The 25,323-nt window shown below is 36.4% G+C and overlaps 1 pseudogene; it reads right to left on the bottom strand.

The window, feature by feature from the left end:
* Positions 1–1,821: 1,821 nt before the first annotated feature.
* LOC147578459 (ganglioside-induced differentiation-associated protein 2-like) overlaps positions 1,822–25,323 on the bottom strand; it is a 62,758-nt pseudogene continuing 39,256 nt past the window's right edge.

Genomic DNA, 25,323 nt, shown 5'->3' with positions numbered 1-25,323 from the left:
TACTTGTGTGTACTACAAAGTGAGCACCACAGTAAGTCTAGTTAAAATCAGGTTAGAGGAACCAAAATAAAGTTCTTTGGCAGATAGGAATCCTGTTTACTTTCCAGCTCTGAACTCAGCAGGTTAAGTAATTGGGCTACAGAAAAGTTCCTCCATTTCTATTTCCAGCTGGTGATACACAAAAGGCAGGAAGTTATCTCATTAATGGGGCACCAGCTTTATGCAAATTATAGTAACAAAAAGGCTTCCCTTCATACTTTTTCATAAATTACCTAATAAAGTGGGAATAAATGGCCATATTCAAGAGCCTTTGTTGTATTTTTAGCACAAGACTCTTTCTGTTACTGCAAATATGACTAAATGCGCCTTGTTCAAAAGGGGTGTTTATGAAATAAGGCCACTCAAAAGCTTTTATTCCTTAACAGCCTTCAGTTACTTTTATGGCACAAAATTAACATAATTAGTCACAGAGAATAGATGACATAAGCAGCGTGCCATGCACAAAAGGGGGAAGCAGTATCTAAGGAAGGTATTTTGAGAGATCAAAAATTTTCAAAGTGCTTAATACTAGAAGGTCCTTTTTATTTGTGCACAGCCTTAAGATACTTTTTTTTTTAAACTCCATGAAATTCACATAATGAGATGCAGTAGACAGATGACATTAGCGATGTGCCATTAGAAAGAGGTCAGTTTCCTCTGAAAGATAGTCACTGTTCCTGCTCGTCATTAATTTGCAGCTTCAAAGCACTGAGCATATGATAGCCTGGCATGTTAAGCAAGTTGCAGTTATCTTTAAATAACCATTTTTTCCAGTTATTAGAAGCTAAAGTTTTTAAACTACCGACTGAAAGCAAAATTAAAGCACACAGCAGTGTAAGAGGGGAAAAAAAGGGAAAGAAAGAAAAGCTGGAAGATTAGGAAAAGAAAATCAAATATGCTTTTAAAATGAAGTTGCTATGCTTTTCCCTGGGGGTGGCCTGATTTAACTTCAGAGCTAGAATTTGGGGGGTAGTCATGGGCCTTAAAGATTGGAGCGCTTGCTAGCAAATAAAACAAGCGGGGAATTTTGGTTTCTGTGTCCTTATTATGGCACACATTACAAGGCTAAAAAGTGAGTTGTGTGGTTATTTATAATTCCACTGAGGGGGAACAATGTCATTTTGAAGCCTGAGGGCTCTAGGAAGTAGGAGGGCAAAAAGAGTTAAGAACGCTTGGGTTCCTGTTACAGAGAACTGATCATATAAAAGTGCATTGAGAAATATCAGATTATCTTATTTGAAAGAGAAGATCAGTGAGATCTCTCCGGTTTGGTTTCTGAATAAATCACAGACAGAAACAACTAAAGAATTAAGTCTCTGCATTTATCTGAGTTCAAACCTACTATTACAAGACTCTTCCGTGTCAATTTATTTTTAAATCACTCATTTTTTTTGCATAAGAAATACACAAATGCGGTACAACATTCATAATATTCACAAAGACTTACAGACTCTTACATTTCAAATTCCCGTGGAGTTTATTTTTCACTTGGAAATTCTAGAAGCATTACATAGGGCTAAGCTGCTTTAAAAACACCCCGATTTATAACTTCATGTCCCACCACCAAAATAAAATTCAGTCACCAAAATCTCCAGTGAGCACATGGTGACTGATTTTCTGCAGTATTTTTAGCCTGCGTGTCAGTGGAGTGGCAAGGCCAAATGGCATTGGATGAATAGGTGTTAGCAAGAAAATAGCAAGCCACATCAGTTAACATTTTGGAACTATTGAAACAGAATATTTGTTTGTAGATCAGCAATAAATAGAAAAGAATAGCGAATATCAAATGATGTTGTCACATCTCCGCGGACGTTTTACTTTCAGTCTTGTTATTTTTAAGCATCGTCTAGATGGCTGGAATGGCATCCTTGCGGTGCTGGAACTACCTGGGGCTGTGCAGGGTTGGGGAGGATTGAACGCAGCCTCCACTCCACACAGAAGACAGGAAGTAAAGTCGCGACCACAGGCCACGCTGTGGCTATGGTGGCACCACACGGCATGGGGCATAGGCCTCCGCAGGATGGACCAGCCATCCGCCTGGGAGCTTCCTGACAGAAAAAATTGTGTGGCTTAACACAAATGCGCCTCTTCCTTCCTAGAAGTTGGTTTTATACCACCTACCTGGCTTTTGACAATGTTTTCTTAACTTCCATTTAGTTAATAAGACTCTTCTTTCTCATAGTATGTTTTCAAATAGTTTGGCTGTTTCCCTCTTGCAACTGGCCAGTAATGTATTAGTTTGGGAAACAAACAAGAGAAGCTCTGAGTCATTACTTCCATCTTGTTGCATCAAAGAAGACATCATTGAAGGGTGAGTAGGAATCCACTGCAGTGATGAAACTGGGAAGCACATTTTTTTTTTAATGTTTATTTATTTTTGAGACAGAGAGAGAGAGGGAGCACAAGGGAGGGGCAGAGACAGAGGGAGACGCAGAATCCGAAGCAGGCTCCAGGTTCTGAGCTGTAAGCATAGAGCCCGATGGGGGGCTTGAACCCACAAACTATGGGATCATGGCCTGGGCAAAAGTCTGATGCTTAACTGACTGAACCGCTCAGATCCCCCAGAAACTGAGAAGCGCATTTAAACAAGGGGGGCCTAGAGATCTGAAAGGGCACGGGCCATGCAGAACAAGGTTAGTTCTCCTCTCATGCGGTTGGAGTCTTAATAAGCCAGACCTGGGGTGTGGCAATCCAGGAAGTTTGGAAATAATAGTGGTAACTGTTCAAATTGAAAATTTCAGTCTTAATTCTTATTTTATTTTATTATTTTATTTGTTATAAACTTCATTTATTTATTGAGAGAGAGAGAGAGGCAGAGAAAGACAGGGAGAGAGAATCCCAAGCAGGCTCTGTGCTGGCAGTGCACCAACAGTGAGATCATGACCTGAAGGCCAGATCACGAGTTGGATTCTTAATGGACTGAGCCCTCCAGGCGCCCCCTTAACTTTTATTTTAAAACAGCATCTTATACCAATTCAGCTGACTTGGACTCCTGTTAGCTATTACTTTAGATTTGGAGAGGAAATAATAATAACAATTTCTACCTTTTAAAAGTGCCTACTGTGTGCTGGGCACTATAATAGGCGCTTTGCGCATCTTCTGCCTTTTCCCCTTTCAACCCTCTCAGTTCTGCCAAGTAGACATTGTTATCTCTATTTTTCAAATGAGAAAACTTGGACAAATGAGAAGCTCGGACATATTAATTGACTTGCTCAACATCACACAATTTAGGAATTATGAGCAGGATTCAAACCCAGTTCTGAATGGCAAGGACTGTGACCTTCCATTATATACTCTGCACAAAAGTTGTACATTTAAGTAGAAGATTAGAATCCATCCTCTTCTACTAACTTCCAAAAAGTGCCCTCAAGGATCTGAGTATGAAAGATAAGACAGGACACTTGGATAGTAATGTTGGAGTTTTCTGAACTTCATTTCCTAACTGGTTTCACATTTAGCGTTTTAATGGTTTAAAATGCTATATACATTTGTAAATACAATTGATGATACAGATTTTTCTCTAAGAATCTCAAGCTGTAAAATAATTGAGAATGTATATAAGTGCCAAAAATAAACAAAAACAATCTAACACCTCACAAAATACATATCTATAATGTAGAGTAATTGAAGAAAAATCCCCATTCAGTTCAAATGCTGTAATTGCCTTTTTGTCACTGTCCCTTTGCATGAAAAATGCTATAGGATAATTATATGTGTTTAGCTATACAAAAGAAACAGTGGTAGTTAATACTATATATTTTCTTGCAAAATGGATTCCATCTACTTTTATTAAGGAGAATAGTTATAGTAGAATGAGATGCTTATTAATCTAACTGGTCTAGGTAAGGTCTAGTTCACTTTAATTAAAAAGCTGAATTTCTAAGGAATCACGTGTATACAGACACACTGAAAGCACCTCAGATTTTATGCTTAACCTTTTATTTTAATTCTGAAGCTTCCTATATTGTTATTTTAAGTACATGTTAATAATATGCAAGCTGATGCTTTGAAAATTCTCTGAGATGTGGTTAATGAAGAGAAACTGCACCATAAATTGCATCCAAAATATGCAGCCCATGCAGATGTAATTTTTCTTGAACTACAGGATTTTGCAATGAACATTTTTTAGCTTGTTTGGATTTATTCTCTATTGTTTAGAAAAAGTACCATCAGGCACTACTGGTTGAAACAACTACATATAGTAACAATCTTAGTTTAATAAGATCCTTCGGATAAAAATAGATTTCAGATCTCTCTTGTGCTAAGGGAATGCAAATGCCAATGAAACTGCACACTAGTGTTTTCATAATTTAAACTTTGTCACATGGTATAATGCACTTGCTCACTTTCCCCTGAGTTCTGCCAGAGGAGGCCTAGTGGCTCTGCCAGTTTATGATCAATAGAGACAGAATGTTCTACAAGGTATTCTGGGAACTGTAGTTAACGGAGAACATTTTTCTTTCAAATGCATTTGTTAAAACAATGCCCAAAAGAGACATGATATTCCGGCGACTGTCAGAGTTTCTATGATAAACCCTGCATTTTTCAGAGGGTTGTAACTGGCAATTTGGCCATTGCTAAACGGCACCATCTGTAGTTTAGCCTGCAGGTTTGCACAAACTGAGATGCTGTGGCCCTTTAGGAACATGTATCTTTTAAAGATCTCATGTAAACCTAGGTTACGAAAGACATGGAGGTAGTTGGTCTTTTCACTGACTTTCATTTCAAGGTGAACTATCAAGCATAAAGAAAGTGCACTCAGAGTGGGTGGGAGGGACTGTGGCCACTTTATCTCACAGTCGATTATTTTACACTTTTGCTTGTTTTACTTTCCATATTATATTATTATCATTTGGGAGTGGGCAGGAAAGTTGCCAGGAAGGAAATAAAATACCAGGATTCCATCTTTTGCTGGGAGAAATAACTATCATTTGGACTGTAGGCTATCCTAGGAGGCAGAAACTAACATCTTGTGGGAGCAGGCATGTGTGGGAAATGAAAGAAATAGGACTCTGGCAACCTGGGGAGCAGTGCCCAGCTAAAATGGGTGGTCAGTTCGAAGCTCTAGCAGATGGCTTTCCTGCCCGGGTTGGGAGCGAGCGAGCGAGCGAGATAGATATATATATATATATATATATATATATATATATATATATATATCTGAATTATGGATTTTTTATAAGATATCTTAATTTTTAAATGTCGGCATCATGTTCAAATTTAAAATCAATATAAGCCAGGGGAACCTGGGTGGCTCAGTCAGTTAAGCATCTGACTTTGGCTCAGGTCTAGATCTCAGCATTCATGAGTTCAAGCCCCACATCTGGCTTTTCGCTCCCAGCACAGAGCTGGCCTCAGATCCTCTGTCTTCTCTCTCTGCTCCTACCCTGTTCATACTCTTTCTCAGAAATAAATAAAAACATTTTTTAAAAACTCAATGTAAGCCAGTGCAAGTCAAATAAAACATTTTTCTAAACCAGATTTAGCCAATCTGCTTCAATTTGGGACCTATGCTTTAATCTTGTATCTTCACACCGATTAAGTGTTGATGCCATCTTTTTTTTTTTTTTTTTTTAAATTTTTTTTTTTTCAACGTTTTTATTTATTTTTGGGACAGAGAGAGACGGAGCATGAACGGGGGAGGGGCAGAGAGAGAGGGAGACACAGAATCGGAAACAGGCTCCAGGCTCTGAGCCATCCGCCCAGAGCCCGACGCGGGGCTCGAACTCACGGACCGCGAGATCGTGACCTGGCTAAAGTCGGACGCCTAACCGACTGCGCCACCCAGGCGCCCCTAGTGTTGATGCCATCTTAAAAATGAGCAGAACTATTGAAAAAGGAGAAAGCTAGAGAGATAAAATTTGATATTTTTACAGTAATCTGTTTCTATGTGTTAAGTGCATTGATTAAATTTAAATTCTTTGAATAACTTTCTCTTAATTCTTTAATACTTTTAAATGCATATTTCTGTAATGTATGTGCTCACACTATAATGACTTCACAGGTCATCAATATTTTTTTATTTCTTTTATGGTTTTGTTTTGTTTTGTTTTTTTCAGGTGGACCAAAATCTATACAGCAGAAATCATTATGGAAAAATTAATATTATTAAATCTAGATAAAATTAAGTAACAAGGAGTGCCTGGGTGGCTCAGTTTAGTTTCTGACTCTTGATTTCAGCTCAGGCCATAATCCCAGGATTGTGGGATCAAGCCCGCATTGAGCTCTGCTTTGAGCTTGGAGCCTGTTTAAGATTCTCTCTCTCCCTCCCCCACTACCCGTCTCCCCAGCTCGCATCTTTCTCTGTAAAAAATCAAAACAAAACAAAAACAAACAAAAAACAAAAACAAAAAACCTGCACTCTCCTGACCACATTCTCTTATGTTCTCTTGAGACAAAGATCTTTCATACTGCAGCAAAAAGAATCAATCAATCAATAAAACTAATTAACAAAATAATAAATAAATTTATATTTACCTCCAAAATGTTATTTTCTGACGAATCCTCTGGGAATTGAGCAAAAGAAAGTGATACTTATAGATAGATTTTTGTCTTAATTGCATCCTTCTTTAGGTATTTTCCAATACCCTAATTTTGGTTTCCTAAAGATTGAAGAACAGTGAAATAGGATTGTGTACAAAGCAGCCACAGAGAACAAGACCATTTTGGAGAAGACATCAAAATAGGAAGGAAATCTTGAGTTTTTTTCTAAGAGAATATGTATAAAAGTGTGTATACAAACCTGTACAGTTCTGCTTTTTTTCAAGTATAGTTAACATGCAATGTTAGAATTCTATTTTTTTTTTTTAATTTTTTTTTTTAATTTTTTTTTTCAACGTTTATTTATTTTTGGGACAGAGAGAGACAGAGCATGAACGGGGGAGGGGCAGAGAGAGAGGGGGACACAGAATCGGAAACAGGCTCCAGGCTCTGAGCCATCAGCCCAGAGCCCGACGCGGGGCTCGAACTCACGGACCGCGAGATCGTGACCTGGCTGAAGTCGGACGCTTAACCGACTGCGCCACCCAGGCGCCCCAGAATTCTATTTTTTTAAAGGAAGATAAAAGCATGCCCAAAACCATTCTTACTAGTTAGACTATATACTCCAAAATCAATGCATTTTATATTTGTAATTAATGTAAGGATTGCTATTAGCCTATCTATGTTTAATCTCTACCTACAATTTTCCAAATTGTGCTCATTTTATTTGGAACAAATGTGCCATGCTAGCATATCAAATGTCAAGTTATCTCATAGGAATCAGTTTCTATTTTAAAATTATTGGATATTTCAAAAATCCAAGTATGTCCCCTATCTGGCCCTTTAACAGATGCTTGTTGCCTTTATTTGTTTCCCTTAAAATTCTGGTGATTTCTGAAAAGAAAAACGAAAAGTACATGTACTCTTCACTGAGGCAGAAAGAGCTCTAATCGTAAAGTTTCCGACCAGAACAGGGTCACCTACACTTAAATTTTCTGTAAACAAATAAGTGCTGAGACAGCAGATCCACTTCCTTAGTGCATTTTTCCCCCTAGTAAAATCAGTTTGAGATAAATTGCAAAATAAATAAATGTCAAATAACAATTCCCATGACTCGTATTTGAACTGAATTTAATGATTATTATGAAGACAAAGCTGTGATAGGCCTCCGTATAGAATGCATAAAGGGGGGAAGTCTGAAATGATTTTAGCTCAGGAACATTTTAACAAATGAATATATTTCTTAAATTGCCACATCAACCAACCCTGCTATCTAATTATGGCCAGCAAAAGGGGCTACAGATTAACTATTCCAAAGCCTGAGTCATTATTTTTAGTTGACATGTCTCAACATTCAGTTAATAAACCCAAAAAGCATTTCACTCATTTCAATATTCTAGGTTTCCATTTTACATCAGGTTGAGAATACAGTGGGAAGTGGCATTGTTCTAAATCAGACATTCTTCAAGGACTCCATTCAGACTCTGTGATCTTGTCCGCCATCAATGTTTGAACCATTTTCCAAGCTAAAATTCTCACCGATGCTTCTTAGAATAAAAATGCGAGACACCTATTACCCATCGTTTCAAAATTATTTAGTAAGATAAAACATCTGTCCTGTATCCAACAGAGGGGAATGGCCTAAAAGCATGAGATTCTCTAGCCCCACCTGCCTCATTTTGAAAGCATATGTCTCTGCACTCATTAATACATAGCAAGCAGCAGCCTTGAACCTGTCAGGGAGAAAAATCTTAAATTCCCTGATTATCAAAAGAAATTTTAGACCAACGATATATGAAAGCATTTATGGAGATTATAGCAATATACTTTCAATGTTTTAAAACTTGATTTGGGTTAAGCTTGTCCTTTGGGAAGTTGTGTAGCTGGCAACATTAAATCAATTGGTTTCCTAGTAGATGTACATTTGTTGATACTATGTTTACTTATTTTGAAAGAATCTTTTTTTTAAATTTTTATTAAATTTTTAAATTTTTGTTTATTTTTGAGAGAGAGAGAGAGCACACAAGTGAGTGGCAGAGAAGGAGAGAGAGAAAGAGAGAGAAAGAGAAAGAGAGAGAGAGATGGAGAGAGAGAGAGAGAGAGAGAGAGAGAGAGAGAGAGAGAGAGAGAGAGAATTTGAAGCAGGCTCCAGGCTCTGAGCTGTCAACACATAGCCTAACTTGGGGCTTGAACCCGTGAACCATGAGATCATGACCTGAGCCACAGACAGATGCTTAACCGACTGAGGCACTCAGGTGTCCCATTTTGAGAGATTCTTTAAAAGTTATTTAAAACTTAAAGCTATATTTGCTATCTGCTATGTATCACATAGTCATCTCTATTTAGTAGCTATGGGAGACATTTCTCTTGGCCGGGGGGGAAATAGTTCTGTTTTATTCAAATAACACTAATTGCATTTTCCCTATTGTAATAGCTACCAAAAAGCTCAGAGCCATATTTATGGTCCACTTTTAAGAAAGGTATAAGGCTTCACTGACTCTCCTATACCTTAACTTTATTACTGGCATCAGCTCTCTCTATAAAACTTTGCCTTATTTCTTTTACCTAATTTTAGGGTATTCATCTGGTCCTGCTGAATCTTCAGAGGTTGCTATGAATCCAATTTTGAACACTGTGAAGTTATAAAAATTAGTTTATAAATTTTTCCTTTTGCCCTATGACTTTTTGGAGATTATGAGTTGAATAAGGAATCATTAAAAACCTTTAGAAAGTCCAAGGTTTTTTCCTTAAAATAGTTCAATGTGCTTTTCAATCATTAGTTACACCTTCTCAGAAATTCATAAGAACACAATAATAACGACTTAGGGCAAAGGAGTAAGACAGCTTTTGCGAAAAAAACAAGCAAACTTATAAAAAATGAAACATTCAAAGAAGTAAGTTTTGTGGTTCTATTTTAGTATTTCATGTAGTACCAAGCATACTGTGGCAAATATGTGCTAACTGATTATTCACTTTTTTGGCACAGATGTCCTTCCTTTGCAAGTGATTAGTAGACATCTCCAACAAAATGTCCTAGTCTCTCACATTCAGGATGTCCCGAAACGAACATTTCCTTCTGCATCCCTTCTCCTATACTATTGCCACTAAATATGGAACTGCAGAGAAACCTTTAACTTTTACCTTTCATCACCCCATGTACACAACCAGTTCAACACACGGATTCTTAGTCTCCAAAGCCGCCTCTCTTTTTTCATTTTTCATATCAACATTCTACCCTGGGGCATCATTACCTTTGCTTGGGTGCTCTAAAAAAAATAACATTTTCTGTTTTGTATCCAAGGCAAGAAATTCTTCTCAAATTAGCTCAAATAAAAAGGGGGCGGGCAGTCATTTGAGTCTACAAGGAGGTATTCTGGGCACTGAGGAAAACGGAAACCAGATCTCGATATGGGCAGGACATAAGGCAGGGACAGGAATGTCACAGCTTCCTTTAGGTTTTCCCTTTCTTGTCTCTTAACTAGTGCCCACTAACTCTCCAGTACCATGTTACCATACATAAGGCTTCACAATGTTTGGCCTTAGCCTAGCATCTGTATGAGTTTTTAGCTTATCATAATAAAAATTATCTGTCAGTCTTTTAGTTAATATTTTCAAAATAAAAAATAAACTTAAAAAAACCTCACAAAAACCGGGGCACCTGGGTGGCTCAGTCAGTTAAGCATCTGACTCTTGATTTCCATTCAGGTCATGATCTCACATTTGGTGAGATCGAGCCCCGTGTTGGGCTCTGCTTGGGATTCCCTCTCTCCCTCGCTCTCTGCCCCTCCCCCTTGCACTCTCTCTGTTTGCCTCAAAAGAAGTAAAATAAACTTAAAAATAAAATAATAAAATAAAAATAAAATAAAATAAGATAAAATAAAATAAAATAAAATAAAATAAAATAAAATAAAATAACTTTCCAATATAAGAAGTTTAATTGAGCTAGGTCAAACATCACAAGTTCCTGCCCAGCCTGAGGCTACCTCCTGTAAGTGACAGATCTAGAATCACCCATCTTTATCCAAACAGTGGTATTTGGTTGAGTCGACCCCATTCAGCAGAGTTTGTGGGTCTAGGGGAGTTACTTGAAAAAGAATGAAGAGAACAGGGAATGATAGACAATTCTAATGCAGTTACATGTATATAAATGTATATATGTACAAGTTTATCAAGTCCATATTTTTCTCACTGTGGTAGAATCTAGAACCTTTTGCTAAATACAGTTTTAAGCAAAAATATATCCTTGCTTTGATTTGTTTGATTTGCTTGATTTCTCTAATAAACACTGTATTAATCAATTCTGATGCAATCATAAACTGTCCCCAAATTCCAGTGGCTTTTAAAAGATGTGTATTTCTTGCTCACTTCAACATGATGGTTGTCTGGTGTTCCAGTTATCTTCTTATGTCAGACGCTTGCTAAGGGAATAGCCACTATGTGTGACATAATATTTTTATGGCAGAGAAAAAAGAGCAAGAGAAGAGGTAGAAGTGTTCTAAACTTTCTTAACAGTAGTTTAAGATGTCTCTTAATGCTTCTGCTTAGGGGGGTACATGGTAGTTCTGCTCACATTACATTGGCCAAACCCTATTGCAACACCAAACCCAGCATTGCTGTGGTAGGGCTGTGAACCTCCCCCATTGACAGGGTGCAGCACAGCACCTGTTGCAGATGAGAGTATATTAACCCTTTATAGGATAGGATGGGAGGAAGAAATTGCATACAGCGTTACAACCCACCGCAACCTCCCTTCGTGGCTCAAATTGCATACTAATAAAATTCAACTAAAAAAAAATAATAAAGTTCAACTCTTTATTGCAATGGTGTTCAAAATATTGTACTGATCTCCAAGTTTCCTCAGATGAGCTGCGATGATGACGAGAGAAGCAGAGGGGCAAGGTTCGTGGCACCCACCTCGCCCATAGTAGCTGTCCTTTTATCTGTTTTTATAACTAGGATTTACTTTAGGGAAAGTAATAGATTTCTTCATGTTCAGAAAAAGGGGTTAAAACCTCTTTCTTTGCTTGGCAATCAAGATCTTCTTTCATATAATAACAAAGAAGATCTTGATTGCCAAGCAAAGAAAAAAAATATCTTTAAATTCTCCAAATTTATCTTCCTTACTCCCTTCCATTCACTTTCCACTTCCACCCAAACTAACTGGACACAATTTTTTTGATAATTCACTTTTCTTTCCTTCTATGACTTTCTGCACACTGTCCTTGCTACATAGACCATACACTCCTTTTAACTAATTCCTTTTATTCCTCCATGTTTTGCAAATCCAATCAGAATTAGTTTGCTAGTGCTGCCTAACAAAGTACCACCGAGTGAGGAATTAGACAGAAATTTTCATCACAGTTCTGAAGTCTAGAAGTCCAAGATCAAGGTGTTGGCAGAGCTGATGTCTTTTCTAAGGCTACTCTCCTTTTCTTGTAGATGGCTGTCTTTCTTCAGTGTCTTCACATGGTCTTCCCTCTGTGTATCTGTGTCATAATCTCTTCTTCATATAGGCATACCTGTCCTATTGGGTTAGGGCCTATCCATATGACCTCATTTACCTTGATTATCTCTATAAAGGTCCTCTTTCCAAATACATTCATGTTACTTAAAATTTTTTTTAATTTTATTGAGATATAATTGACATAAATTTATAATTGTATAAATTTAAGGTGTACACTGTGTCAATTTGAGACACTTATATATTGTGGCATGATTACCACCATAGTATTAGCTAATACCTCTATCATTGTCACATAATTATCGTGTGTGTGTGTGTGTGTGTGTGTGTGTGTGTGTGTGTATGTGTGTTAGCAACTTTGAAGTTTATATTAAAATGTTGTTGCTTATAATCACTATTCAGTGGCACTAGATCTCCAGGGCTTATTTATCTACTAGTTGCAAATACCATCACATTCTGAAAGTACGGGGGTAGGGGTTGGGGCTTCAACATATGAATTGCAGGGGGATACAATTCAGCCATAACACTGTCATTCACATTTTTGTAAAAATTCTAACTCAAATCTTGTTGAAAATATTCGCTCAACCCTTGTTGAAATAGATTTTGGAATTATAATAGCTTCATCATGAGTCTTTTGCATACAATAGAAGCATATTTTAATACCCTTTAATAGCTAGTATAGTAACCTCAAACATGTAATCTTCAACAATCCCACAAAACTGAACTCTGCATGGTTGGGCTCTTGTCTTTCTTTTAGCTCAGTGATCATGCTCTGAAGAGACCTTTCCTGACCACATTCTAAGAAGCCTACCTACTTGCTCCCTTACATTCCACTTCACTTACAGTTATGTGTCCTTTTATTTTCTTTATTGCTTTACTTGTTTATTGCATTCCTCCATCACTCTGTCTCCAACAGGTCAAAGGGCTTGTCTGTCTCACATGTCCACCACTGAATCAGCTAGTTTTTTTTAACATTTATTCACCTTTGAGAGACAGAAAGAGATAGAGCATGAGTGGGGGAGAGGCAGAGAGAAAAGGAGACAGAGTCTGAAGCAGGCTGCTGGCTCTGAGCTGTCAACACAGAGCCTAATGTGGGGTTCTAACCCACAAATCATGTGATCATGACCTGAGCCAAAGTCGGACACTTACTGGTGGAGCCACCCAGGCACCCCTGAATCAGGTATTCTAACACAATTGCTGGGCACATTGTAGAGAATCAGTGACTCTTTTTTAAATAAATGGAGAAAAAGTAGTGTCAGATATTAAAAAGTGAAACAGTAGGCAAGTAAACAAAAATTCAATTGTCAAAGGAATAGTCCAACAAAGCCAGTAATTCAATATTTCACAATAAATCCTTAATTATCAATGTGCTGGAAGCAGTACTTTGTGGAACAATAAAATTTTTTCTAAAGGGCATTGAACAATCACTAAGCTGGTAGGGAGCTGATTATAATTCAAATAAGATGATAGGAAATGAGTTACTATATTTTCTACAAACATTTTCATATCCATGGAAAAAATAACAAAAATAAGATCTATTTTCAATATGTAACTGCAATTAAATATAAAAAGTTTTTCACTTTTCTTTAAAATTTGTTTAGCCTCCAAAAAAAGGTTTCCTTAACACACTGACAATAAATAAATATATCATCATTAATCCATCTAAATCTATCCATATATATATACATATATATGTATATATGGATACATCTACACATATAGATGTCATTATAAATAATCATTAAAGTGGTAAGTTGTCCATTCCATAATTGTAACAAATAGGGGTGTCACAGTAAAGTTTTGGGAAGAAGACCCATGCTTTTAATTCCATATCCTTCTTGTGAGTCTAGCTCATTGATGCAAAATATTAAACCATTGAACAAGAAAATAGATTCTATGCAAGAAGTAGTTTCTTTAGTTGTAGGGAATTTGTAGTACCGAAGACTAGATTGTCTGAGGATAAAGTTCAAAATAACCACTGAAAAAATAACACAAGGATTTAATTCTTTCCCAAGGGAGACTGTAAAAAGAGCAAATAATTTAATGCTAATCTAAAAGATAATGAGAGTTAACTATGGAATGAAAATTTCAAAAAGCTTAGTGTACATGTAATCTTTTAGCTGTTTTTCTTTATCAAAATCACAGCTGAAATTATAAGGGGATTTGTATATATCTTTATATTCTGCTTCAACATTTTTGTATTGATTGTAAAGAATTTCGCATGGCTATGTGTACAAATGGCTTTTGAATTGCCACATTGCCACAAACCTCCCCCTTTATTCTGAGTTTGATGAAATAAATTTCCAATAAAAAGAAAAATGAACTTAGCAACAGGTGAAAGACAAAGGCATTTGTCATTTCAACAATATAGATATACCTTAGTTCTTTGGTTAAATATTTTATGTTTGCCCCTTTCTTTCTTTTAGTTAACATATTCAGACAATAAAAGGAAATGTTATGTTATCCAAAGGATAACAGAATTATTTGACTAAATTTGAAATTAAAGTTGGAGCAAAATGGCAATAATTATTTTCTCTGGCCATACTCTTATTTGGTACTGTTCGAATGATTTAGAAGCTTTTTCAATATTATGTACAATATATGCCAGTAGGTGGTGGTAGTATTTTCTACAAGCACGACAATGCTGATTTCATTAGTAAATAATCCCAAAATAGAGATCATTTTCATATCTTCAGAATTTCCTAGAGCAATACAGAGACTTCAGAGATAATCTTCCCTAAGTTGTATTCCCAGACTCTGTTTAAAAACAAAGCTAAGCATTTTAATCAGTGTATCAGATTTTTGAGGGTGGAGGGGAAAGCCTCTAATAAATTTGGGGGGTACGGATTTAATTCCACAGCATTGGCCATTACATTTTCTTTTCTAACAGATGCCAGCCATTAAATTGGAAAATTGAAATAGAAGATAAAAGGTGGATATGCGTATCCAGTTAGTGGGTGATTTTAACCAGATTTTCTCCTTCATCATGGCTCATTTGCATTGTGAATACTTGGAAAAAGACAGCTTTTGTGGAGTCTTTGCTGTGTTTGTTGCTCCTACAATGTAATGCTATTCAAAGGGTCTGATTGTGTATTCAGATATCACATACATATTGCCCTGAGTCGGGGATTTCCTGTAACTGTGAATGATAAAGATTCTTTCCTATTTAACATACAATTCACCCATTGTGTCTACATATGTGAAAGGGTACCTCTGTGGGATCTACATAAGCCCGGGAAGAGACCAAGAAATGTGGGGATGCAGTATTTTGGCAGATTGTAGAAGAGAGGTACAGTCAGTAAGGGGGAGAAGAGAGGCAAACGCTAGACATCCTTCCCTAAAGGAGCTGACTTCAGTTTGGAATGGGATGGTTCAGAAAGTGATCTGGGATTAAGGGCCTTCTGAAGTGCATTTGTGAAGAGTTTTCCTGATCTTAATTTAATCTAACTTTCGGGAATCTAAAATACCCCTTCCAGTTCTTGGTCCAATTTTATTTTTAGAAATCAGGAACTGGAAGAATGTACGGAGACATGATTCACATTTAGAAAGCCAAGATCTCTTTAAATTTAGATATAAAGATAGGAGGAGAATAGTTTAGAACCATGTTACTCTTGAAGTCTGTTCCTTGGGCTGGCAGCATCAGCATCACCTGGGAGCTTGTGAGAAATGCAGAATCTCAGGCCTTACCCTCCCCCAGACCTACTAAATCAGAATCTGCTGGTTCATGGGATCCCATGGGGATTTGTATTCATGTGGAAGTTTGAGAAGCACTGATTTAGAAGATTTCCAGTTAACAGAGCTACTTACTCTTTTCTGAGGATGGAAAAAGCAAGCGTTAAGTGATCTTTTTATATATCATGCCTAGTCTCAACAGAATATCTCATCTAGAGCATGAACTTCAGTCACTGAGGGTCCTCGTTTTCCTACCTTCACTCTATTTGGGGATTCTGTTTACACTGTAGTAAAGGATTAAAAACAAAACAAAACAAAACAAAAAACAGGAAAAGACGGACAGATGGCCAACCACAAGAAAAAAATCAGGAGGGTGCTGCAATTTTAGGGATGACTGAATCTTAAAGATCATTTAGTTCCTTGGTTCCCCTGTCTAGGCAGCCAATGGCAGTGTCCTTACATATTATGCTTCTGTCAGGACTTAGTGACTAAAGTGTCCTGAAAAGCTTTGCACATAAAAACTGATGTTGCAGCTCTTTTGAAGCCGAAAGCAAAAAATCCCAGATAAGATTAAGCACCAAAATTTTGGAAAAGTAGTTATTGGCAGCAGCATAGAAGCAAATTAAGGTTGTGAGCACCAGTGAGCTTTCAGTTGTTCTACAAGATTTCCTGTTAAAATGAGTCTGGAAGTGTTTAAAATAGATTATAAGCTTTTTAAAACAATTTAGTCAATTATTACTATTAGAAATGCCCATCTTTTTTAAAAAGTGAGACTAACCCGTTATGGTACTGTATCCATTCCCACTTTTAAATCTCTTGAACAAAGGGAATTCAACAATTGTATTCTAGTTTCAACATCCAGCATGATATAAAAATGGTCCCCCATATTTCTACCAAGTAAGTATTAATACAATTTTTTAATTATGAAATTTATATAGTTTATTAATTCATACTTACTCGATTTAAAACAAAGCTTAGTCCAAAGTCATTTTGCCTGAAGTATCAAAAGAGATTTATGCAATAAGTGGGAACAAACACAGTATTATATTGTATATTGTAAGACCCAATGTGAGACATTCCAGGTAGAGAGGAAATGCAAATAGTTACCCGTTGCCTTAACTTTAACCAGAATATTTGCAACGACATCCTCTTCTGTTTCCACTTTATATTCATCCACATTCAATGGTAGAGAGTTACTTTCTAAAATGGATCTGAGACATCAGGGTGATTTAATCAGTTATTCTACTAAAGGAAAATAGTCTATTGAAGTGGACAATTCGTGGTATTCAGAACATTCAGTCATTAGGATTGGTTGCTGACACTAGGGACTCTTCCTCTTGGGTTTCTTTAATTGACATCAGCATAAACCTGGTGCCACCATCAGCCCGGACAATCTCTCCTGCTTCCCCTACACTGAACCTTTGTAAATGGTTTATCTATAAAGAAACCCTTCCGGACACATCAAATTTGGAATGTGGTATATGTTTCATTTGGGGACCCTGTCATATTCAGGAGTATATAAAAATAATTTAAAAGAAAGATTTAAACCAAAGGAATTGAGGTGTTTGTCACAGAGCTTGTTAGTAGCAGACCTAGATAGAAATCCGGTGATTAACAGCTCCCAACTGCACTTTTTCTCTATTATCAAAGTAGGAGATTAGATGCAGAAAGAATCCCTTCCTGAGCATATTCCTCACCCAATGCATTCAAAGAGGATCATGATGTGTATCTGGAGGTTATGCCCTGCCCAAGTCACTTTCCTCTGACAGGCATTCAATGGCCCAAGGCCAAAGCAGGCACACTAGAGTGTCCGCCTGAAATTATAAAGCATGATTTCCCTTAATGTTGTCACTCGAATTTGACTTCAATGAAGTTCATGAAACATATTCAGTACCAGTCACTTTTCATGATTTGAGCCTTTTCCTACTTTTTAAAAAGATGTTAGAGATAGAAAAGAAAGAGAACTTGAGATCAGCTTACTTTTGCAGAAGCACACATGAAATCATTGATGAAATATTTTTCAGACCATCAGTTTTTATTTTAATATCATTGTTTATATATACCATGGAATAACCCTTCAGCAAAATAATTGTGGGATAAGAAATATCTCCATGAGGTGTCTGCTCATTTTATGTGTATATACACACATACACACTTATTTACGTATTAATTTACACACATATATAGATACATATATACAAACACATACATATGTTTAGTTCATTCTGTCATCCATCATGCATTAAGATGTGTTACAGCCCTACACTGAGTTCTCTATTTTGAGCTAGGCTGAGAATCTCAATTTTCAAAAGCCAGGAAAGTCAAGTGTGACAATGTCCTCTTGGAAACTATGGCAGGAGCAACAATACGTTAGGTCCTAAATAAACACTTGATGACTAGTTGAGCAAAATTATTAGCAGTGAGCTTGTCCTGAAGCACTGCTTATCATTCCAGTATTTTAATGTCATTATTTTCCATCTTAAATTCATGTTGGTGTCAAGAATACTTTCTCTAAATATCAATACCCAGAGTGATTGTGAAATTTCATCAGTGAATCTGTTCTCAGCATTATCTAACCTGAGGATAAGGAGACCCTGTAATAATAGAGTGCCAGATAATACTACAGAGAGGGGACAAACTTGGCAGAAAATGAAGGTAAATGGCCACAAAGTCAAATTTGACTTTTCTCGTAGGACAGCCTTGGCCCAGTTCTGTAAGCCTCCAAAGCCCTATTTGGAAGTTGTTTTTGAAAAACCTCATTAAATTATTATGGAGCTCACTTTAAACTCTTGACTTGAAACAACGGTATCATTTCACTGTTCTTTAATCTTACAGTAAGGACATACAACCAACAGCCCAGGGCTAGTCTAGGAGTGTCCTTTCCAGGCAGGTTGGGCAAGATCTGTCCCTGAACCCACAGCACAGCAATTGGCATGTGCAAAGGAAGTGGAGGAGGCCTGGGGGTGGAATCACGAGATTGTGAATAAGGTAGACAGGCATGAAAAGTCACTGTGCAGGAAACAATAAAGTCATAGAACTGGGTGTTTGTGCAGCACGTCGTGTGGGAGGAGGAGAAAAAGTCTTTTTTCTTGGTCAGGAACCAAACTGAACAGTTTGCAAAGACCAGTTAAGTCCTCTCAAGTGAAGAAGTTGCTGCTGCTTTGGGGCCCAGTTGCCTTTTCACACATGGTTTAGCTTATACTCTGTTCCTTGTGTGGAGACATAATAAATCGGAGTTATCAAAACAATTTCTCTTCCTCCATATCTGTCCATGTTGACTCAATTCTCATCACTTACCCCTTTGAAATGAACTACGTTTTCTTTCCTTCTCCATCTTTTTTTTTTTTTTTCCTTTTGCTCCTAAGAGAAAAAGGTGGTGATCTTAAAGAATGTTGCATTCCAGGTCATCACAGACTCAGAGAATAAGCAGAAGGGGTCCTAACTAAACAACCCCACTGTTGGGGAGGTGTCCATCTATTGTATTATTCTGAGTTTTTAGAAGGCATTTTTTCCCCAGAACCATGTAGGAATCCAAGCATGAATTAGCGATTGCAAACCATGGCCATTTAACATTTTTCTTCCTTTTTTTTTAAACAGAGATATGTTTGTTTAAACTGGAAAACATGACTTTGACAAAAAACAAAACAAACCAAAATTTCACTTGTGTGAGGAAAAGATATTTTGTTAATTACATCCACTTAAGTGTGTACTCTATGTGTGTGTATGTTTTATTTCTATTCATTTTGATATCATGTGACCATAAATTTAAGGACTCCTTAAAAACCATGTCTAAAATATATGTTTTTCTTCTCCAGTTATAAAAGTACTAGATTCTAATAATAGACATTTTGGGAAAAAAAAAAAGAATATACCATAATCCTCCTCTTGGGAAAATCACTACTGATACTGTGATTTATTTTTTCAAGTTTTTTTTAATATATATATATATATTAAATATTATTATATTTATGTATATATAAATAATATATTATATATTTATATATAAATAATATATATTAAAATTAATATATATATACATATACCTATGTAACTGCTTAAGTACAAAGCACATTATGGAGTAAATAAAATTTTATCAGGCTATTTTCTTTTTTTTTAATGTTTATTTAATTTTGAGAGACAGAGAGAGAGAGAGAGAATGTGAGTAGGGGAGGGGCAGAGAGGTAGGGAGACACAGAATCCGAAGCAGGCTCCAGGCTCTGAGCTGTCAGCACAAAGCCAGTCACAGGGCCCAAACTCATGGAACCATGAGGTCATGACCTGAGCCTAAGTGGGATGCTTAACGGACTGATCCACCCAGGAGCCCCTTATCAGGCTACTTTCTAATGTAACTGTTCTACATAATATTTGTTTTTCATTCTAGCATATTTTCAGTTGAGCTCATACTATTCTATTATGAAGCACTATCCATGGGCTTGAATTCAACCGATCATCCTGTTTATAAAAGAGCATTTGGTTTTTCCAAAGGTTCACTGTTATAAATAATCCTGCAATAAACATGTTCGTGCTTGAATCTTTGAGTGGCTGAAATTTTTTAAGCTAAGTTTCTAGAAGTGGAATTAATGCAAAAAGATACAAAAGTTTATGCATAACAAATTTTAAATTAAAAAAAAATTAACACTTATTTTTGAGAGACAAAGAAAGACAGGGTGTGAGTGGAGGAGGGGAAGAAAGAGGGAGACACAGAATCCGAAGCAGGCTCCAGGCTCTGAGCTGTCTGCACAGAGCCCTACGTGGGGCTGGAACCCACAAATCGCGAGATCATGACCTGAACCTCAGTCAGACACTTAACCAACTGAGCCACTTAGGCGCCACCAACAAATTTTAAATTTTTAGTAAACATTTGCAACTATTTCCACTTTCCCATAAAGTTTATAAAAACTGGGGCGCCTGGGTGGCGCAGTCGGTTAAGCGTCCGACTTCAGCCAGGTCACGATCTCGCGGTCCGTGAGTTCGAGCCCCGCGTCGGGCTCTGGGCTGGTGGCTCGGAGCCTGGAGCCTGTTTCCGATTCTGTGTCTCCCTCTCTCTCTGCCCCTCCCCCGTTCATGCTCTGTCTCTCTCTGTCCCAAAAATAAATCAAAAACGTTGAAAAAAAAAAATTAAAAAAAAAAAACTAATATGCCTTCCAGTAGTTTATAAGTCACCTATCCCAGAAAAATATATTTTTTGGCTAAAAAAATAAACTTGATTTAAATTTACTGCATTACTGATGAGAATAATTTTTTAATAATATATTCGTTAACCCTATTTCTTGCTTTGTGAATTGCCTGTTCATGTATTTTGCTCAATATTGTACTGGATATTGGTCTTTTTTATTGGATTCAACAAGTTTTTTATAAATTAAGAATAGACACTACATGTCTATTAGATGAACTGTAAATATTTCCTTAGTTTCTGGTTACTTTCAAATTTTAATAGGTTGCTTTGAAATGTAAAAATTCCATTTGATGTTATAAAATTTATTGATTCTGACTTGTAAATTTCTCCATTACTTAGAAATTTAGAAAAATTCTATATAATCACATTGCATAGTCGTCTAAAATGGTTCTATTTAAGGTTTTAATTTAACATTTTAGTCAAAAAGGAAATAATTTTAGCATTGAATAAAGGCAAATATTCATTAGGTAGAAATATTTAACTAATGTTTTAGCATCATTTAGTAAGAATGAATGCAAGAAACTATTGAATCTTGATGTCAATGTAATCATATTCCAAATTCTTTTGATTTCTTTTCTGAACTACATTCTGATATCGTGATTTGTTTATTAATTTTACAGCAAGGCACACTTTTAAATATTTAAGTTAAACAATATATTTAAATATTTTATAGCTTAAGAGGCTGCCAGCTCTTTTTTTTTTTTTAAAGGTGCCGAGTGGCTTATTGCATTTAATTAAAGCATACACTTTTTATGTTTACAGAACATCTACTTAGCCTTTTTGTTTTAAATTAGTTTTCTTCATAGATTTTTTCTTTTCTTCTTAGAATGATATATTTTATGATGATCAAATATGTAACTAATACAAATTTCAAGACTAAACTTTAGAAAAGGCATGTCAGTGAAGTTATGTGCCCATTGTCACTCAACAAGCCAGTAAATTATAGCTCTGGAATCAGAACTCATGTTATTACAAATTTCCAGCCTGATGCTTAACCCACTGAAACTCATAGCTGTATTGTTTATAGGCTGAAAAAAGGCCCACTGTGGGGCTCCTGGCTCACAAGGAGCTTTCCCTACGCACCGCGGAGAGCCTCCCTATTGGCTTGCAACAGTTACTCAAAGCCTCCATTCTCGAAAGAGAAGGACCTCAAGACAATACCCTTGCCCTACTGTCTTATCTTTGTGAGTTAAAAAATAAAATAATGTTCAAAATCTCTTTCGAGAATGCTATTATTGAAATAGACAGTCTCTCTGGGGGTAGGCTGGGGTTGAAAAGGGCAGGTTTCTGGAATGTTATGGGGGCCTAATGATATGTCTGTGATATAAAACAGTTTCTGATATTTTCCAAATGGGTTATTGTTCATGTTTAAGTGATTATAGCAGTGATTTAAGCCAAGCTAAATATTCTCTTTCCACGGTTTACTTCAACTCATTCTAATCCCTCTTCATGCAAACTGGTCCAATTTTGACTTTTTTTTTTTTCTTACGTGGGTATTAGATCATGTGGGCAAAATTTACTGGGTGAAAGAGTGTGGAAACAAATAATAAATAAATAAATAAAAAAGAATAAGAAGAACAATACAGGCAAAGACTTAGTGGTTGGTAGGAGGTAAGGGGCAGGATTGATTGCAAGTGTTCTAAGAGAAAAATGACACATCCATCTAAGCATTGGGAATCATTTCTTGCCAATGAAATTTCTGAAGCTGTAGAATCATCTCTAAAAGAAATGATTGAAACCTCTTGTCTGAGCCACTTACAATTGCACCTAATAAAGCTTTTGAGAACTCTATACTGTTAGTAAGGGATGATGACCTAATAAGTCCAGTCCATTGATTCTGTGATAGTCTTGGCAAGACCCACTCATGGAATAACTTCATAATCAAATCTAAGACACCCTGCAAGCACTATATAAATTCATGTCTACAATTTTTAGATGAGTATTCAGATACATACTTGTATTAGTAAAAATACTTTTCCCTCACAAAAGACTGTATCCCTCTGTCACTGGAGAAAGAAATGATTTGAAAATAAAATATAAACACAAAACAGTGATTTATCAAATTATAACATACAACAGCCCTGATGCTTGTTGCTAGCTGTTGGTATTGTTATTTCAAGACTAAAGAACCATGTTAGAGACTCAATTATTATTTTATCAAAATAAAAGTGAAGAAGGAAGAAAAACACTCCAAGCTGACAATTTGCGTATCACATTTCAACATGATGCGATTTAAAACAGCTGATCTATTAAACACTCAAATTAGACTTTACAAGCAAATAACCAATTCTACCTTGGCTTTAGCATTGCCTCTGGCACATTTATAATATGAATATCTGCACAAAATTATAACAGCCTCCCTTGTGGTGCCTGGGAAACTTATTAACTATTTGACATTCAAGGCTAGGACTTCCCAATGTGAAAAGTTAGTGCTAGTATTTGATATTGGTCTGATTGAACTTTGTGTGGTTTCTACAAGAAGGCTAAACTGGCATCTCCTCCCTTTTACCAAATATCGATTCCGTTTCAAAATCCTTTTATGTTCTAAATTAACCTGGGGATTTCCACCTTGACATCTATAGTTGCAGTGAGAAATGACACGCAGAAACTTTCGTGTTAACCTATCACGTGGGACAGAATTTGGTTTCTGTAATCATAAGCTCAGAGCCCTTTAGAGAGCTTCTAAGTGGTAAAAGGAAAGGAAATTGGAAGGAAGAACTGAAGATATTTTTCTCCTATGAATTAGCACAAATACAGATTTATAGCCTACACATGTGTTTTGTTTTTACTGATGGCTGTAACTAGGGACACCTGTAAGACAAAGCCAAAGGGGAAGAATTAAAAATAAATGGAAGAAAAACGTAATAATAATAGCTTCAGAACTTGATTTGAAGCCTAGTATGTGAGACTTTAAAATTCCCCTTTCCTGGAAAATGTTTTATCATTTAGCTTATGTAATTTAGCATACAGTATGAAGGCTGAAATATAACAACATTTTTTAAAAGATTCTTTCAGTATTTCCAACGGAAATGTTGAGCTAAGTGTAGAATTTGTGGGATCAGTTAGCTTATAAATAATGATCCTTTATGCTGGCATTGGGAAATCCCTGTTCCCACAGCTAGTTCAATAAAGCAATTAATATCAATAAATGCTGAAGAAAGCAAATCTCTATTCACTTTTGTCTGGATTAGTTAACATGAAAAAGATCATATCCCTCTCCTGGAGTATTTAAACTTCCCATAGGACAACATTCTAATGAAAGGTAAATAAAGTAAGTTTTTGACATATGTTCCTCTTGTCATGCACTATCTACTTATTATAAGATGGTTGACCTTGCTCCTCCCTACAGAAATTTTTAATGTGTTTGCTTTTTCATTTACGCGAGGCTCTTATAACAAACTTGTCTCGTAAATATACCTTAGCATTTTTTTCTGATATCCTTAAGTCCGCTTTCTGTTTAATTTCTTTGAAGAAAACATAATTTACAAAATTGAGACATGTCTTGTTTCTATATAATACTTATGCATACCATGCAAAATAGCTCACAGCGAACTCAGGATTTACAGAAGGTATTTGAGAGAAAGTGATTTTTATGTGACGTGGCATGTTTTACTGAACCTCTTAAAAAAACAATCTACACAATGAAAAAATGCTCTGTCAAGGTGACGGGTGAGATCTCATTGACCTTATTGATAGATAAGGATTTGTACATTCAAACTTTCAAAGATCAGTATTCAGTAAACCAATGCAGCCTGAATTTTCACTACATTTGGCTAGGTTGAGATTTCACACACAAGCAGTAAAAAGCTTAAAAGATATTATCCTGTAGCGTCCAAGAAATGCGGTAATAAGGTAAGAGTTGAAATGCGTTGTTGGCAGGAGAAACCCATGGCTCATGCTTGATTTACAACACACCCGGTTTCGTCAGAGCTGGCACGCGTGCACTCTTTCTGACAGTGTGGTGATAACATACTACAAGAGCTGAAGCTGCCAATTCTTACACCTCCATTCCACTAGCAAAGAATTTTAAAACAAAATTTCAATTTTGCAACAATACCCCACTGCCTTGTTATTACCCCAAATCTGACAAACTCGTTCTGCCTATTTATAAATTTGAAAAAGAAGAGATAGCTAACTTTAAATATACTTAACCAAACATATGTACATATATGTGTTCGTTGTAATATACCAAAGTTATATACAGTTAAAATTTGTTATGAGGTGCTTATGACTAAGTCATAAGCAGATAGTGTTTAATTTTGAAATGGAGTAGACATCTTCAAATCAGTGCCTTAAAATTCAAACACGGGGGTGCCTGTGTGGCTCAGTTAAGCGTCCAACTTTGGCTCAGGTCATGCTCTCACAGTTTGTGGTTTCCAGCCCCACATTGGGCTCTGTGTTGACAGCTCAGAGCCGGGAGACTGCTTTGGATTCTGTCTCCCTCTCTCTCTGTCCCTCCCCCACTTGTGTTCACTCTCTTTCTCAAAAATAAATA

This window comes from Puma concolor, chromosome C1 (assembly GCF_028749965.1).
Source record: "Puma concolor isolate L17-30 chromosome C1, mPumCon1.1.hap2, whole genome shotgun sequence".
Classification (NCBI taxonomy): Eukaryota; Metazoa; Chordata; class Mammalia; order Carnivora; family Felidae; genus Puma; species Puma concolor.
The sequence above is the reverse complement of the archived record's forward strand: the minus strand, read 5'-3'. Positions and strand labels throughout refer to the sequence as shown.